Source organism: Oncorhynchus mykiss, chromosome 17 (assembly GCF_013265735.2).
Source record: "Oncorhynchus mykiss isolate Arlee chromosome 17, USDA_OmykA_1.1, whole genome shotgun sequence".
Lineage (NCBI taxonomy): Eukaryota > Metazoa > Chordata > Actinopteri > Salmoniformes > Salmonidae > Oncorhynchus > Oncorhynchus mykiss.
Genome location: NC_048581.1, coordinates 76992337 through 77007044, shown reverse-complemented (window position 1 = coordinate 77007044; position 14708 = coordinate 76992337).

Sequence of the window (14708 nt, the reverse complement as noted above, 5' to 3'; positions counted from 1 at the left end):
TCAGAAGCTTCTAAAACCATGCTGTCTAAAGGCACAGTCAACTTAGTGTATGTAAACTTCTGACCCACTGGAATTGTGATTAAGTGAAATAATCTGTCTGTAAACAATTGTTGGAAAAATTACTTGTCATGCACAAAGTAGATGTCCTAACCGACTTGCCAAAACTATAGTTTGTTAACAAGAAATTTGTGGAGTGGTTGAAAAACGAGTTTTAATGACTCCAACCTGAGTGTTGGTAAACATCCGACATCAACTGTATCTATGTTTGACACTGATCCTTGAAGATTACTAATGCCTTAAACCCATTTACATACCAAAGTAGTTGACAAAAAAGATTTAGTTATCTTGTGTTTTCAAAGTAATGTGAGTTTTTAATGAAGGTATGTTACATAATTGTGGTGTCAGCTGCTCAATGGAGAGATGTGTTGTGGTTTATATGGGTTGGACGTCCTTTGATATAACTAACTGTACATGGCATCTTGAGTTATTATTATGAGGTTGAAGAAGTACAACTAATTATCAAACTGACAACATGCCCAAACTAATGTCAAATTGGCCACTATAGCAGACCAAATCAGTTTTACATGATAACTGTTTGAATCATAATAATTTGATCAAGTGATTTTATAGCTGTAGCTAAACCATTACCTTGTATGCTTTGTGTTTGAGCTGTGTTAACTGAATACCAGTTTGGTCACCTGTCCCTCTAAGCCACTCTTCTCTGCATAGTGAAATAGTACTAGGCACCTTACAGAGCTGTTGGCTCCTGAGCTTTAGACCCCTATTTAAAACAATCTGATGGGACTTGACATTTTGTTCTGTATCTCATGCTCCTCTTAATAATTGATGCATATCACACTCTGCATTCAGCACACAGTGAAATGTTAAGGTTCCCTAGAATAGAATCATGTAGAGTTATTGTGTCAAACAAATCCCACTTGTAATTTTCTGCATTGAAATGACCTCTAAATGCTAAATACGTCTATCATTTGACCTCCTGATTATTCAGAATTCCGATCATCAGTCGGCAAAATATATATAAATCATACATGTTTAAGTATAGGACATATGAGTGCCTTCACTGGAACGTCTTACAAGTTGACGGACATATCCACTCTTTCTGGATCAGTTTTTGGAAAATTAATTAGGGGGGAGGGGGGGGGGGGGGGGGGGGGGTCTATACTTTTATGGTCCTGAGAGATCCCGGGCATAATAAATGTATGATTGAATCTGCAGCATAATTTTGCAGTTATTAAAGCATCTAAATAAATTATGTCATGACAATGGAGCCATGACTGGAAATTAAGGGAAAAGTTGGCTGCTGTCATGTCCCTTTCTCAAACTTCACTCTGAGAAAAAAGGGTTCTTCGGCAGTCCCCATAGGAGAACCCTTTTTGGTTCAAGGTAGAAATATTTTGGGTTCCATGTAGAACCCTCTGTGGAAAGGGTTTTACACAGAACCCAAAGGGGTTCTTCAAAGGGTTATCCCATGGGGACTGCCAAATAAGCATTTTAGGTTCTAGATGGCATATTATTTTTTAAGAATGTATAAAGTACAAGACTAGAGAACTGCTACAGGTTACAACTGTGACAAGCCTTATGGTGAGGGAGAAACTGTTTCCTGGTCATGTTATTGTACGATGTGTCAATCATTCTGGGGCCACTGACTACTGCTATAAGGTATTGTGCCTTCACTGAACTTTGTTACTGATTAGGGCTGGCTGACCTAGGATCACGTTGTTGTGGGACTGTTCCCTTCATCTGCAACGTCCAATGAAAGCAGAAGGGAATGATCCAAGGTAACTGTGACTCTGTCCCTGCTTAGCCACCAGAACAGGTGTGCAGGCCCCAGAGGCCCGTAAAGCCCAAACAGTGGACGAAATCAGCCTGTCCTATCTGCTCCTACAGTGGTTTCATAACGGCCTGTGCTCATTGATTAGACTGCTGCAGCCCAGTCAATGGGATATTGATTTCCCCTGTCCCATTATTGCAGCTGTCACAATTGAGCTGCTTGATTGACTGATGCTGGGGCTTCCTGATGCACATTTTTTGTTGGTTACTATTTGAGATGTCCTCCCCTAGTCTTTCTCTGTCTGTGTGTCCACCTCATCCAGAGGAGACAAGTCAAAATCATAATAATACAATGTAATAGACATTACATGTTTTTTTTACAAGAGCTACTGTGACAAACTGATGTTTTAGGTAACATCCCCCTACTAGTTCCGACTACCTTTAACGGATTTTAAGTGCTGCACATTTATAAATTCCCTTACTGAAATTCATATGAAAATTAACAGCATTTTGTTAATCATTAAAGGTTATGAGTTGGTTAAGAGAGGAAAATTGTCATGTTCCTTTTTTTGTAATGTATTTTTGACTTTGAGCTCTTTTTTGAAAAACTCTAATCTGAGGCTGAAGAGAGACATTGATATAGCAGTCCTTTTCTTTTTCTACAAATGATGAACAATGGCTTTTTAGGTGTCAAACTGTCTGGGGACTGTGTAATAATACTACTGTAAAACAAAAGTACGCGTGGTGTCCAAAACATGTAAAGATATAACACAGTAACAGTGTCTAATTGAAATAGTATAACTCTTAGACCTAATTCCTATGCCCAATTCTCTGCTCATTATTTCTGTATGCTGGTTAGTAGAATAGTATATACTTACCAGTTCACCTTCACATCACGCAGCGCTAGAGTATGTGGATTTACAAATAAGTCCTTTATCAAATTTGGCCAGACTATCCTATAATTTACATAGCTATGTACATGTATGTTACACCCTGCTGACTGTAAAATATAGGAGAAATAATGTACCTTTTTTGGGATTGTACTTTGTAAATTAGTACAAAATGCAATCCAAGAAAATTATTGTAGCCATCAGGTCAGTTGCGTTTGAGTTTACATTTTTACAACATGACATGAAAAACACTGATGTTGGTTACTTAGAGTGCGCTTTAGTTCTGACAAATGTGCTTGGTCAAATGTAAATAGCTTGCATTTATATTTTTAAAGATGGCCTACAAAGACAATTTACTGATATTTTATACAACTTGTGGCCCTTGATTTTAATACTGATGTATTAATCCATGATCTCCATGAGATAACTGACCTATAGAACTGCGTTTCATATTGAAAAGTAACTGTTTTGTCTTGTATACTAAAATTGTGCATGTGAATCATTGTTTTGTGCTTTTGTGTTGAATTTTCTAAAACTAACTTAATAAAACGTTAACTGCAGCAAGTTGTTTGCTTTAAAGAGCCACTTCTTTTTCTCTCTTCACACATACAGTATGTGACCTACAGTATGGTCTTTTCAACTGCCACATCAGACAGATAAAGGTTTCCCAGCACCATTTGACCTTTTAATATTCATAATAAGGTACATCTAGTATATAAAAAAAAGCAGCCTACAGGCTGGGATTTATTCCTGACACCCATTTGAGCTTTGATGGTTTTCAGCATCCCCACTCTGAGAGTGTTGTCAACACAGCTATTGTAAATCATTTTGACAACTTGGCAAAATTTCAGAGAGGGGTGACAGAATTACAGATGTGTAAGTGCTGTATTATGCAGTTGATTTTTTTACATGCATGGGTAACACATAGTAATGCCTAATTGGTTCGAAGACAGTTCCCTCATGTAATCTCATGCAGGGATTGCAAAGTTCAATACGTCTTGGGAAAGCTGTGCTCCCGGGATTCACACGTCAATGATAAGCAAGGCTTTTTAGTCAGTGGGATCCAGAAAGGATTACTTTTTGCCATATCAGTTTGTAGAACAAAGCACTGCTGCTGCATGTAATCACTTTTCAACATCAGAGAGAGAGTACAGTGTTCAAGAGCTTTCACTGCTGCTCATATTAACTAGAAGACCACACACACACACACACACAGGCCCAATATATTCCTTAATCTTAATTAGTTTGAATTATAACTATAAACCAGTGCATGCAATTCATGCAGCCTACTGTATGCATGCTCAAGCCTTATTTTTAGACATTCCTAACCTAATGAACATAACGTGGCTGTCACGAATGTTGGAATGAATGTCGGACCAAGCTCCAGCGCGATATGGTTTCCACATAATTTTTATAATGATGTGAAACTTAGCAAAGACAAAAACAAATAAACAAACTAACAACGAAACGTGACTACAGAGATGCTGCGTGCACTAACTCAAAACAATATCCCATAAACACTATTGGGAAAAACAGCTACTTAAATATGATCCCCAATTAGAGACAACGATACCAGCTGCCTCTAATTGGGAATCATACAAATCACCAACATAGAAAACAAAACTAGAACCCCACATAGAAATACACAAACTAGATCACCCCCAGTCACGCCCTGACCCACTTCACCATAGAGAAACAATGGCTCTCAATGGTCAGGGTGTGACAGTGGCGATACGGACGAGTGGAATAAAATCTATGCTATGCAGACATACAGGTAACTGCCAAAATAAAGGAACACCAACATAAGCCCACTGGGCACATACTGGTTGAATTAACGTTGTTTCCACATCAATTCAATGAAATGACATTGAACCAACGCGGAATTAACATTGAATTGAAGTCTGTGCCCAGTGGGAAGTATCTTAATAGAGCATTGGACCACCACAATCCAGAACAACTATAATGCATCATAGCATTGATTTTTCAAGTGTCTGGAACTCTATTGGAGGGATGTGATACCATTCTTCCATGAGAAATTTTTCAACCCAATTGTTGATTATGGTGGAAAACACGGTCTCAGGCGGCTCTACAGAATCTCCCATAAGTGTTCAATTGAGTTGAGATCTGGTGACTGAGACGGCCATGGCATATGGTTTACATCATTTTCATGCTCATCAAACCATTCAGTGATCACTTGTACCAGGTGGATGGGCGCATTATCATCCTGTGTGGGCTTAGCCATGGTAGCCAAAATAATGGACTGCCCAGCATTTTTATACATAACTAAGCATGATGCGATGTTAATTGCTTAATTAACTCAGGTACCACACCTGTGTGGAAGCACCTGACATCAATACACATTTTATCCCTCATTTACTCAACCGTTTTCATTATTTTGGCAGTTACCTGTACAGTATGTACAGAAGCTACAGTATATATAGCGTATGTCATTACATTTGAATCTCTTCACGTAATTGCATATTTTCTTGTTGGTTTCACTTTAAACAACATAAGAAAAACAGGTGGATTCTGAACATTGATTTAAGGTTGGTGCATCGTTTTACCCTGTGACATTTGGAGGGCTTTGGGAGATTACAGATCATTTTGAGCAGATCACTTTTGTATAGTTATTGACCATCGTTGCTCACCGCCTTTCAAAGTGTGTTGCATTATGAGGATAAAAATTGTCCGACTTGAGCCTACATGTCAACTGCATGAAATTTACAAAAAAGTAATGTGATCAAAGGTCATGATTGCCATCGACTGCAAGTTTCTGCAGTTGCTCTTCACCAACTTCATCCTCTACCTGCTTTGTGGAAGGTTCTATTAGCAACCAATCATTAGGATGTTTTTGATTAACCCACGCGAACGTGACCAAAGAAGTAACTGAAACAGGAACCAACTTCGATGCAATTTATTGATTGTACAATGTACAACACATGTACAGTGCCTTGCGAAAGTATTCGCCCCCCTTGAACTTTGCGACCTTTTGCCACATTTCAGGCTTCAAACATAAAGATAATAAACTGTATTTTTTTGTGAAGAATCAACAACAAGTGGGACACAATCATGAAGTGGAATGACATTTATTGGATATTTCAAACTTTTTTAACAAATCAAAAACAGAAAAATTGGGCGTGCAAAATTATTCAGCCCCCTTAAGTTAATACTTTGTGGTGCCACCTTTTGCTGCGATTACAGCTGTAAGTCGCTTGGGGTATGTCTCTATCAGTTTTGCACATCGAGAGACTGACATTTTTTCCCATTCCTCCTTGCAAAACAACTCGAGCTCAGTGAGGTTGGATGGAGAGCATTTGTGAACAGCAGTTTTCAGTTCTTTCCACAGATTCTCAATTGGACTTTGACTTGGCCATTCTAACACCTGGATATGTTTATTTTTGAACCATTCCATTGTAGATTTTGCTTTATGTTTTGGATCATTGTCTTGTTGGAAGACAAATCTCCGTCCCAGTCTCAGGTCTTTTGCAGACTCCATCAGGTTTTCTTCCAGAATGGTCCTGTATTTGGCTCCATCCATCTTCCCATCCATTTTTACCATCTTCCCTGTCCCTGCTGAAGAAAAGCAGGCCCAAACCATGATGCTGCCACCACCATGTTTGACAGTGGGGATGGTGTGTTCAGCTGTGTTGCTTTTACGCCAAACATAACGTTTTGCATTGTTGCCAAAAAGTTCCATTTTGGTTTCATCTGATCAGAGCACCTTCTTCCACATGTTTGGTGTGTCTCCTAGGTGGCTTGTGGCAAACTTTAAACGACACTTTTTATGGATATCTTTAAGAAATGGCTTTCTTCTTGCCACTCTTCCATAAAGGCCAGATTTGTGCAATATACGACTGATTGTTGTCCTATGGACAGAGTCTCCCACCTCAGCTGTAGATCTCTGCAGTTCATCCAGAGTGATAATGGGCCTCTTGGCTGCATCTCTGATCAGTCTTCTCCTTGTATGAGCTGAAAGTTTAGAGGGACGGCCAGGTCTTGGTAGATTTGCAGTGGTCTGATACTCCTTCCATTTCAATATTATCGCTTGCACAGTGCTCCTTGGGGTGCTTGGGAAATCTTTTTGTATCCAAATCCGGCTTTAAACTTCTTCACAACAGTATCTCGGACCTGCCTGGTGTGTTCCTTGTTCTTCATGATGCTCTCTGCGCTTTTAACGGACCTCTGAGACTATCACAGTGCAGGTGCATTTATACGGAGACTTGATTACACACAGGTGGATTGTATTTATCATCATTAGTCATTTAGGTCAACATTGGATCATTCAGAGATCCTCACTGAACTTCTGGAGAGAGTTTGCTGCACTGAAAGTAAAGGGGCTGAATAATTTTGTACGCCCAATTTTTCAGTTTTTGATTTGTTAAAAAAGTTTGAAATATCCAATAAATGTCGTTCCACTTCATGATTGTGTCCCACTTGTTTTTGATTCTTCACAAAAAAATACAGTTTTATATCTTTATGTTTGAAGCCTGAAATGTGGCAAAAGGTCGCAAAGTTCAAGGGGGCCGAATACTTTCGCAAGGCACTGTATCTTCAGTTTGGGAGTGTGTGATATAGGGTTGGAGTTTATTTCTACATTATAAAGAACAACTTTTATAAACAATGGCAACACTACCATGTTGCACTGAGCCTTTCTGTTGGAAAACCACACCATTGTCTGACTTTCGGCTGTCGCAGATGCACCTCCCCCGACTTCACTCAGAGACTTTCGTCTACAGTCGGTTGCTATCGCCTTGCCACTCACACCAGCCCAATGCTCTGAATAGTGTGTAATTAGGGGTTGAGCAGCACTGAGCATTTTCCTAATTAAATAGAAATGCCAAGCTCGTCAGACAGTGGCCAACGCAGCGTTTGAATGCCAACCACTGAAGCTATTTGTAAATAAAGTGTCAGTAAAGTGGGCCTGTCCTTACTCCAGAAATACACGTTCACAGCTTTCACTTTAGCTTTTGCTTATTGCACAAGCAATTTATTTAGACTTTTTCTGTTTTAGCTAAACTTATTGTTATGCATTTCGCTTAACTAAATGCATAACATTTAGTGTGGTGAAAAAACTCACTTATGATTGATTCTTATTTGGGCATGAAGTAATACTTAAAAGTAGTAGCCTGCCCAAAAGGTTGAAATAGTTTGCTCTTACACATTCAAAAATTAGGTCACAGTTTTGTTCCCCGGGTTGAAGTTACACATAATATACCTTCAGAGGTACACATATGATCTCCCATGATACTTTTTAGGCTACATGCGTATAAGGTAGGCTACCATCATCTGCTCTTTATGCTTGATTGATTGGTCTATCGACCAATAATATGGAGCTGTGACATCATCACTGACCGTCTGAGGGGGCTCGACATTGTCTTATGTCAGATGGCTTCACTCCTACCTAATGCTCATCTTGACGCAAGACAATGGGGGCTCCAACGCTTCAAAGGTAATTTAGATTTTGGCGCAAAGAGAGATGATTGTGCAATGGATGAACTGTCAACTAACAAACCAAGAGTTAGAAAGCTGACTCAAGTATTTTTGGCTTGCTAAGGTGAGTCATTTGACACATTTTTACATGATTTGGTAGCAGACTAACTTAACTTAGCTAGCTAGTTATTGTTTTTAGCATCTTAATATAGCTTTCTAACAAAGTTGTTTGTAACATTTTCTTATAGATCACAGGTCTGCTTAAATTATCTAACAGTAATATGTTGGGAGAGTCCTTTTAAGATATACAGTGCATTAATAAAGTATTCACACCCTTTGACCTTTTACACATTTTGTAGTGTTACAAAGTGGTATTAAAATTGATTTAATTGTCATTTTTGGTCAACAATCTGCACAAAATACTCTGTAATGTCAAAGTGGAAGAAATAAGATTTATTAAAGATAATGGAAAATGAAACACTAATATCTTGATTAGATAGGTATTCACCCCCCTGAGACAAAATACATGTTAGAAACACCTTTGGAATTGATTACAACTCTCTTTTTGGCTAGGGGGCAGTATTCGGAAGTTTGGATGAATGAGTTGCCCAAAGTAAACTGCCTGTTACTCAGGCCCAGAAGCTAGGATATGCATATAATTGGTAGTATTGGATAGAAAAACCTTGTAAGTTTCCACAACTGCTAAAATAATGTCTGTGAGTATAACAGAACTGATATAGCAGGCGAAAACCCGAGGAGAATCCATCCTGAATTATTTTTTTGGGAGGTGACACCATTTAAAATGCCTGTCTATGGGGATATCAATAGAATACCTCCCAGATTGTAGTTCATATGGCTTCCAGTAATGGCAACAGTCTTTAGAAAGAGTTTCAACCTTGTTTTTTGAAAAATTAGCTAGAATGTGTAGTTTTTCTAAGTGGCTCCCATTTTGGCTGTAGTGTTGTGGTGAGTCGGTGAGGGCGCACACTTCGTTATTTATCTCCGGTAATGAACATACTATTCTCCATCTTAAATGTTATCGTTTATTTACATATTAGGGTACCTGAGGATTGATTAGAAACTTTGTTTGACTTGTTTAGACTAAGTTTATTGGTAACTTTCGGGATTCATTTGTATGCATTTTGAACGAGGGAAACCGGTGGATTACTGAGTCAAGCGCGCCAAATAAACTGAATTTTTTGGGATATAAAGAAGGACTTTATCGAACAAACGGAACATTTGTTATGTAGCTGGGACCCTTGTGATTGCAACCAGAGGAAGATCTTCAAAGGTAAGTGATTTATTTTATCGCTATTTCTGACTTTCTTGACGCCTGTGCTTGGTTGTAAAATGTATGTAATGCTTTTGTATGCTGTGTGCTGTCCTCAGATAATTGCATGGTGTGCTTTCGCCGTAAAGCCTTTTTGAAATCTGACAAAGCAGCTGGATTAACAAGAAGTTAAACTTTTAAACAATGTAAGAAACTTGTATTTTCATGAATGTTTAATATTATTTAGCAATTTCACCGGATGTTGGCCAGGTGGGACATACCATTCCATCTAGCCCAGAGAGGTTTGCACACCTGGATTGTACAATATTTTGCACATTATTCTTTTTAATATTCTTCAAGCTCTGTCAAGTTGGCTGTTTATCATTGCTAGAAAGCCATTTTCAAGTCTTACCATAGATTTGAAGCTGGTTTCAGTCAAAACTGGAAGTAGACCACTCAGGAACACTCAATGTCATCTTGGTAAGCAACTCCAGTGTAGATTTGGCCTTGTGTTTAACTTCTTATGGCTGCCATCCCGTTAACAGGATAATTGTCATCAACAACCGCTGAATTACATAGCGCCACATTCAAATAATATTACTACAAATATTTATATTCATGAAAGTGCAATGTATCAAAACACAGCTTAGCCTTTTGTTAAACCACCTGTCGTGTCAGATTTTGAAAATATGCTTTACAGCGAAAGCAATCCAAGCGTTTGTGTAAGTTTATCAATCTCTCTACAAAACATTATGTACACCTAGCATTAAGTAGCTTGGTCACAAAAATCAGAAAAGCAATCAAATTAATCATTTACCTTTGATAGTCTTCAGATGTTTTCACTCATGAGACTCCCAGTTACACAATAAATGTTCCTTTTGTTCCATAAAGATTATTTTTATATCCAAAATACCTCCGTTTGTTTGACGCGTTATGTTCAAAAATCCACAGGAAAGAGCGGTCACGACAACGCAGACAAATTCCAAATAGTATCTGTAATGTCCACAGAAACATGTCAAACGTTTTTTATAATCTATCCTCAGGTTGTTTTTAAAATATATAATCGATAATATATCAACCCCAACTGTCTTTTTCAGTCAATGGCTGCCAAAACTCTGTTACGCATAAAAAACGTTGCTGGCACCCGGCCATACAATGACGCGATGTTATCTTTCTCGCTATTTTTTCAAAATAAAAGCCTGAAACTATGTCTAAAGACAGTTGACACCTTGAGGAAGCGATAGGAAAAGGAATCTGGTTGATATTGCTTTAAATGGAGCAAAGGCAGGCTATGGAACATGGAGATTTCAAAATAGAAGCCACTTCCTGGCTTGATTTTCCTCAGGGTTTTGCCTGCAATATCAGACAATATTTTGACAGTTTTGGAAACTTTAGAGTGTTTTCTATCCAATACTAATAATAATATGCATATATTAGCAATTGAGACTGAGGAACAGGCCGTTTAGTTTGGGCAATTTATTCATCCAAGCTACTCAATACTGCCCCCCAGCCATAAGAAGTTAAGGTTATTGTTCTGCTGAAAGGTGAATTTGTCTCCTAGTGTTTGTTGGAAAGCAGACTGAACCGAGTTTTCTTCTAGGAATTTGGCTGTGTTTAGCTGTATTCCGTTTCTTTTTATCCTAAAAAAACTCACTAATCTTTGCCGATGAAAAGCACAACATAACATGATGCAGGCACCACCATGCTTGAAAATAAGAAGAGTGGTACTCAATGATGTGATGTTTTTGATTTGCCCCAAACATAATGCTTGTATTCCGGACAAAATATATATTTATTTGCCCTTTTTTTTTCAGTATTACTTAAGTGCCTTGTTGCAAACAGGACGCATGTTTGGGGCTGGGTGTTAGTGAAAAAACGGGAAGACTGAGGGACAAAGGGAGAAGCTGTGCTATCGTAAATACACTATCTTATGCATTCTAAATTACCGCCCATTTTGAAAAGGAAAATGCAATAAATATTTACTCTGAGCTGCTCTTCGGTAGGTTGGTGGTAGATGGAAGGCCGTGTTGCCAAACCAAGTCCTTTGTCCTTTGATGAATGTCTCTGGCGGTCAATTGGGTACGTTGTAGTAACGTCGTTGTGTGGTAGACGGGATAATCTGTCTGTTCTTTCCTAGACCACGTTTGCAGCTGCTTTTGCTAACTCAACGGCTAGGTGGTATCACTTCTGTAGTGAATAAGAGTTCAAAGTTCATACCAGTCGCAACCCAAGCTCACGCTGAGGTTGGCTTAGTTCTGTAGTTGACATGTTAGTCCTTTTAACGCAGAGGCTGCAGACCTCACGTACTTGGAACAGGAGGTAACATTTTCGTGAAGGCTTTACATTGTGGAGCGAGAAGGGTGTGTTCGAAAAGTTTTATAACCCATGTCTCTTCACAGGGGCGGGCCACTGATTGCAAATCTCTCATTTGGAAGCTAAAATGACTTTAATCTTTTCACCAATAATTTTATATTCAAACATTTAAATTGAACAACAATTCCATGTGAATCCGATAACTCTGATGTGTAGACTTTCCACTGTAGAGTTTGTCATCCTATCATCGATGAGAACGTCTCCGATGACAGCCGAACTGACATCATATTCAATAAGTACCACCGCATATGTTCAATTGGTCGGATTACCAGAATATAGTTAATTTACCTTCTGATGTTCCTTCTGATGAATCTCTATGTTAACCAAGGGATTTTCAAATGTCACATCAGTAGGGTAGAGAGAGGAAAAAGGGGGGAAGAGGTATTTATGACTGTCATAAACCTACCCCCAGGCCAACGTCATGACACCGGCTTCCTTCTTTTTACTCTGTCATTTAGACTATTATTGTGGAGTAACTACAATGTTGTTGATACATCCTCAGTTTTCTCATATCACAACCATTCAACTCTGTAACTGTTTATAAAAGCAGCATTGGCCTCATAGTGAAATCCCTGAACAGTTTCCTTTCTCTAATGCAACTGAGTTAGGAAGGACACCTGTAACTTTGTAGTGACTGGGGGAATTGATACACTATCAAAAGATTATTTAATAACTTCATCATGCTCAAAGTAATATTCAGTATTTGCTTTTTTATCATTTTTACACATCTACCAATCGGTGCACTTCTTTGCGAGGCATAGGAAAAAAAACGGGTCTTTGTGGCTGAATCTGTGCTTAGAATTCACTACTTGACTGAGGGACATGTGTGGGGTACAGAGAAGGGGTAGTCATTAAAAAAATCATGTTACCAGTATTATTGAACACACAGTCAGTCCATTCAACTTATTATGTGACTTGTTAAGCACATTTTTGGTCCTGAACTTTTGTAGGCTTGCCATAACAAAGGGATTTGAATCCTTATCGACTTAAAATACATTTCAGGTTTTCATTTTTATTAATTTAGATTTTCGACAAACAAAATTCAATTTTGACATTATGGGGTATTATGTGTTGATCAATTTTGGTAATTTTTTATTCAGGCTGTAACACAACAAAAGTTGCTCTGCAGGTAAAAAATGATATTCCTATTCATGGTTTAATTTACTTCTACTCAATGCCTTTTATGAAAATGCAATCAAAAACCTTCATGCAAGGCATCAGGTAGAAGGAAACTAATCCACAAATACGATTATAGTCTTCATGAATTTGATCAAATAATATTTAAGCCCAGGCAGGACTTTACCAGCATATTACTAGGTTGTTAAAACACTAACTAGCAGGTATTATACTAGTTATAACTTAAACTAGCTACAGTATATCACAAATATGGTTTATGCATGATTGAGAATGTAGTCTCAGTGGACATGGAAGTATGACATTTTCCAGCATCCCTAGCTAGTCATACATGGATAAAGACTAGCCTGGTTAAATAAAATACATAAATACATACAAATATATGGATAAAGACATGTTATGATCCCTCTACATATGAAATCATCCAACCTGTGGGAGTCCATGTGCAAGGACATTATTGTTCCTGAAGAACAAATGAATCCTCTATTTCAGTTTGGCTTCTGAGTTTACTGCATTTCTCCTCTAGTGTGAATATCCAATTTTCACAACACAAAAGGCTGAATATGAATTGTGACTCTGGGAGGACGGACACTCAATCAGGCTTTACTAATTAGGAGGGCACCTTTTCAACACATTACAAGGGAGGGGAGACAGGAGGGAGGTTTTGAAATTAATCACTCAGGTTTATTAATAGGGTATCTGCTCTGTATCGCCAGACAACATTATGAGACGTGAACTATCAGAGGTTAGCTTCATCAATCACTAAACTGTAGACATCAATTGGGCCCAGCTTTTGGAAACACTCTTTATTTGTGGGAATTGAAGAACGGAAAGGACATGGAAGTTGGTTAAGGAACTCAATTAGGTATGCCTAAATTAGGTATGCCTAAAACAGATATGAAACCCAACGAGATTGAATTACATAAATCTTATAATAAAAAGGCATCAATCTGTTCACGCTACACTGGCAGGTAATGGTAATACAATTATGTTAATGAAGAGGGGTGGAGGTTGAAGTGGTCTGCTCGTTAGGGATGTGAGTCATGAGATTTCACTGTTATAAGAACAATAACATGTTTCTTTTCATCACAATATTCAAATTTACAATAGACTGGTTTGTTGCTTAGCAACAAAACAGAGATGTGTGGAACTATGTAAACGTAACATGTAAAGTGTTGGTCCCATGTTTCAGGAGCTGAAATAAAAGATCCCAGAAATGTTCCAAAAGTTCCAAAAGCTTATTTCTCTCAAATGTTGTGTACAAATTTGTTTACATCCCTGTTAGTGAGCATTTCTCCTTTGCCAATTCACCTGAGGTGTGGTATATCAAGAAGCTGATTAAACAGCATGGCCATTACACAGGTGCACCTTGTGCTGGGGACAATAAAAGTCCACTCTAAAATGTGCAGTTTTGTCACACAACACAATGCAACCGATGTCTCAAGTTTGAGAGCTTGCAATTGGCATGCTGACTACAGATGTTTATTTCTCTACCATAAGCCGCCTCCAACGTTATTATAGAGAATTTGGCAGTATGCCCAACTGGCCTCACAACCGCAGACCACGTTTAACCACGCTAGCCCAGGACCTCTACATCCGGCTTCTTCACCTGTGGGATCGTCTGAGACCAGCCACTTGGACAGCTGATGAAAGAATGAAAGAATTTAATCCCAGGGAAGCTCATCTGCGTACTCATCATCCTCACCAGGATTTTCAACTTCAATGGGCAAATGCTCACTTTCGATGGCCACTGGCATGCTGGAGAAGTGTGTTCTTCACAGATGAATCCCGGTTTCAACTGTACTGGGCAGATGGCAGAC